Here is a 4,654-nt window from a genome sequence, read left to right as displayed (position 1 = left end):
CCTGAGAAGCGAGTGGATTTAACTAGTAGTGAAAGGGGGCGAAGGTGAGATGCGGCGGCGGCGGTGTTGGTGGTGGAGGGCAGGCCAATCAAAGATTCTGAGGAGGCCAACGCGATAAAATAGTCAGGGCAAGGTCGAGAAAATTATACAGCACATTATCCAGTATCTGGATGCTTCGAGCTCCGCTTCAGAAATATAGACAACACATGTAACCTGTAACTAATTACACATGCTCATATCACTGCTATGTTCTCTGGACTGAATCCATTGTTCTCTCGCGGATCAGCGTTCCTCTGGTAATGCAACCGTAATTCAAATGAGCTCGTCAGCTCTATTAGCAGAGTGGTTATCATTCAGGATCAGGCGTGCATCGATTGTTCCATTATTCGCCCCCCGAAATGATATATATCCTACAGTCAACATGTGCCATATTTCCTGTTTTGGCCATACAGTAGTGGTATGGGATTGTGAAAGGGTTATCCGTTTTTCTATAAATGCATTCTGATTTAATTTGTTGCAGGAGGGAAAGTGACATGCAATCCGTCTCCTTATCCAGGTAGAGCTTAGATTGGATAAGAATATTGTGCCATTATCTTACAAAGTGAGGAAACAAACACAGATCGGGTGGTAGACAGCTCTACCTCTTCTGTTCTCCAGGTTTTAGAATGGGACGTAGGCTGGAACAACAGTGCCCCCTGGTGGACCTGCTGCAGTGAGTAAACCCAGGTGTTTTTTCCTAAACTGAACATCATTCAGAATATAATGTTTATATAATGTAATCTGCATGGTGCCCTTAACCTCCTAGGACCTGGCGTCCACGTATGTGGACATCACATTTTGGCTTGTCTAGACCAAAATAATACATTTTGCTCTACAAGGGCCTGATATCCAGATACGAGGACATTATACTGCAACTGTTCTATCAAAATTTAAAATAAATGTCCTTATATGTGGATCTCATATCTCTCAGAAACAAAAATCAGGTAAAAAAAAATCTGGAAATTCTTTGTTTTTACATTCATCAGGTCCCAACGTGCCCAAATATCAAAGAGAAATTAAAAATTCATGCCATGGAAGAGTTCAGGTTTTAGGAGGTTAAATAAAGATTTGTCTGATTACAGCTGCTGCACTGAATTAGTCTAACTGTGTTAAGGAAAAAAAAACAAAGAGAGGCAGTCCAAATATGGCTTTTCTGTACCCTTGTAGTCCCACCAGGCTGGCGCTGGCACTGGTAAAATAGAGAGAAAAAAGGCACAATGGAGTGATGGGGGGTGGTCTTTGTTGCCAAAGCGTTCTTTGCTATTGCACAGTTAGAAGTGAGCACACCAAATATCCGAGTGCCACTCCACTGGGAGGCCAAGTTGGTGTGTGGTTCCAAATGGACTCGGCCAATTTGGCCAGTAACTTCCCGGGAGGTTCAGTAAAGCCAGACATTGTCCTCACAGGCACCCAGAACAGCAATGTAACCAGGTGCTGAGAGGTCAATGATGGAGTGATAGTATGATATTTATTCATGGAGGGAGATTGTAGGATCTGAGGAAATCCAGCTTGCTTTCGGTTCGGTACGCATATGTATCGAACAATACAAATTTTTTCATTTATTTTATCAACTTTTCTTCTGACGATGCTGTCTGTGTTGAGAGCTCAGTGGATCTGCTTTCGACTACTCCGCCTAGGCTGCACTGTCGAGCGCAGATCCACTGAGCGCAGCGCAAGCTAGCAAGATAGAAGCTAAGCTCGTTGCAACATGGCAAATTGAACCTCCCCCACCCTCATTCAGATCTGGCGTTTGGAACTATTTTGGTTTTCATGTGACGTATGACCCTGAAGGTAAGCGCGTCATGGACAAAAGTAAAACAGTATGTTGGATGTGCCATGCAATGCTCAATTACATTTGTGGGAACTATAGTGCATTAGCGCAGTTAGCTCGTTAACGTGTTAACATGTTGACGCTGTCCAGCCCCACTCACGGGCTGATCCGCGGTAGCTCGTTAACGGAGATTTGCCGTGTTGTGGCGTTAACGTCATTTCAGATTAACGCTGACAGCACTAGTGGGAACACAACGGATATGACTGCACATTTACGCCGACATTATCCTTGTGCAAAGACAAGTGGAAGCAGACAAAAACAACAAGCACGCATGCTACAAACTTTACCCGAGTCATTTAGACAGCCGTTAGCACATGATTCTCCTTATGGGGACCTGATATGTTTAATACCCTGCAGAGAATATAGCCCAGAAGAAGCGTATAGTATAGCTTTTATTTTGGAAAGAGCCATTTCTCTGTAATAAACTCTCTTTTCCAAAGATGAGTGATTTCTCAATCAGATAGATTTATTATTTTATTACTTTGTTGTTACAGCAACATTAAATTTAAAAACTGTACTTTTGAGTTAAAAGTGGTGAGGGGAGGAACACAGGAGAGGAAGACGGGACAAAGGACAGACTGGAAGGTAGGCAGAGGTTACCAATAACTAATGACTGAATGTAAAGTGGTTTATAAACCTAGAGTAAAAAAGGGTTAGAAGCACTCATGGGACTATCATCGATCATAATGGCTTATTGTCAGGAGCCCTCGTTAAAGGGGTTCAGCCCAGTGCAGAGCTGTCTCTGCTTAGTTTAGGATTATCTTTGAGTTATTTTTCCTTTTTTCCCTTTGTAAAGTCTTTGATTTCTTCTTTAGTTGGCTGCACTGCATATATGACACATTAGATCACAGATGTGAAGGATATAATAAAAATACTGGCCTTCTGAACAGTTTATTTCCGCCTCCACCACTCGATCAACTCTCACATGGTGACTGTCTCCCGAATCCAAACTGGGATATGGTTCCTCAGAAGAGAGACCTAGTTTCTTCGCTAGTGCTGCTTCTTTGTAAACAGATGTTCAAACTTATTTTTAAATGTTGCATTGGATTTGCATTTAAATGACTCAGTCTTTTACATAAACAATGTAATATACTGGTAATATAAAATATGCCTCAGTGTAGCTAAAGAAGTGATGCATCTGCTTTTCACAGCTTCAACCTCTGAATGCACATCTGCCACCCACACCTCGAGAGCCTGCTGATTTTTATTGAGCCCTTATAAAGAGGATCCAAACAAAAAAATGTTCCAAAGACATGGATGTGATGTCACTAACTAATCGCCCAACATGCACTGCAGCAAGCCCCCTTCCAGTGAAACAAGGTACCGCTCGTGTCTCTGTGTGTCGTTTGCTGGTGATAATACGGCACAAAAAGACTCTTAGGGATGACATTATCTCCAATGTTCTCTGAAGACTGACATGCCTGTAATGACCAAGCACAGCATGCTCTCTGTTGATAGTGCTTACAAACCTCAATTTGGGAGGTGGTGGGGGGACAAAAAAGAAATGCGGACGACAGAATGCCAAGTGTGATTCAGACCACAGGGTGTTGATTTCTGGGAAAGTGGCTCCGGAGGCTGGAAGTACAAAGACAGATGGCAACATGGTGCACCGATTCCCCTATGAGGCTTCACACACAACAAGAAATCTATTTATGAGATGGCTCTCTGAGTGTAATGCCACTAATTTGGGTCTGATGAAGAACACAGGAGCCGTGTGGCAGCAGCGGAGACTTTCAGCCATCTCTAAAAGGATTTTTGAGAGACCAGATGTGGTGTGCAATGAATTTAATTCGACTGCATTCGTCCCTAAAGAGCATCTTATCAGGTTATACGCTGACTTTTATATACGGGAGCGACTGTCTGCCCTTGAATTCATTTCATTTTTATGACCTTTGATGAGAATTGAGATATTTATTTTGTTAATAAAAATATAAAGAACAGAGGTTAGCAATAGTTTGATGCTTTAAATTTCCAATGCAACACATAGGCAACTATTTTACTAATTAAAATAATAATAAAAAGAAATTTACAAAGATCCTGAAAAATATCAGCAACTAAAACTAACCCCGCTGGAATCAAATGCAACCTTCAAGTGATGTACACACTCACACAACAATTGATTTGTTGTTTTTGGAGGTACCAGACAGAAAAGGCTTCTTTTCCAATAAAGATCAATACAGATGTCTCTGAATGGATATGTGATCAGCGTCATTCCCCGACCCTCGCTGTGAATTACTTGCAGCGTTTGAAATCTTGAGTCTGGCTTTGTCCTTCGGTCCACGGCTTCTGAAGCATCTCAACTATCAAATTACACCAACAAGTTAGGGCCGATTTATGAGAAATCACTTTTTAAAGGAGGAAAAACAAGGAAACAGGCAACGCTGTGTAAATACGTGACCGTGTGATGAAAATTGCTGGTGGTATTACCTCCTCCATCAAAAACCTCCGCTATTGTGGTTAGCCCTTTAATCATAACATGCATTGCATCTGCAAGTAAGTCGTGATGTGCACTGCTGAATATTTTCCGTGTGAGACACCCTTCAAAGGAAAGGGAAAAAAATGGAGTCGATTTTAAATTCATCTTTAAAAACGTACAACCTAAGGGGACCTTTTCACTTAAACACGAGCTAACCCACTCACGCAGAAAAGAGGTTTAACAGCTCTCAAACGCAAGACAGGCAGGGCTGATTGCAGGGAAGGAGGCAGAGTGTGTCTGCTTTTAGAGGCTGTGTTGGCTCGAGTGAAGCCAAACTGGACACAAATCATCTGGAGCACCATCCAGAG

At 42.2% G+C, this 4,654-nt stretch overlaps 1 long non-coding RNA gene across 1 annotated transcript; it reads left to right on the top strand.

The window, feature by feature from the left end:
• The first annotated feature begins 518 nt into the window (after positions 1-518).
• LOC146695743 (uncharacterized) lies at positions 519-4,045 on the top strand. The gene is made up of 3 exons (XR_014923466.1): positions 519-556; positions 658-712; positions 3,022-4,045. It is a non-coding gene; the product is annotated as an uncharacterized LOC146695743 (long non-coding RNA).
• The last annotated feature ends 609 nt before the right edge of the window (positions 4,046-4,654 follow it).

Source organism: Copadichromis virginalis, linkage group LG13, assembly GCF_057382275.1.
Source record: "Copadichromis virginalis isolate Kocher_CV1m ecotype Utaka linkage group LG13, C_Virginalis_male_GT1.1, whole genome shotgun sequence".
Classification (NCBI taxonomy): Eukaryota; Metazoa; Chordata; class Actinopteri; order Cichliformes; family Cichlidae; genus Copadichromis; species Copadichromis virginalis.
The sequence above is the reverse complement of the archived record's forward strand: the minus strand, read 5'-3'. Positions and strand labels throughout refer to the sequence as shown.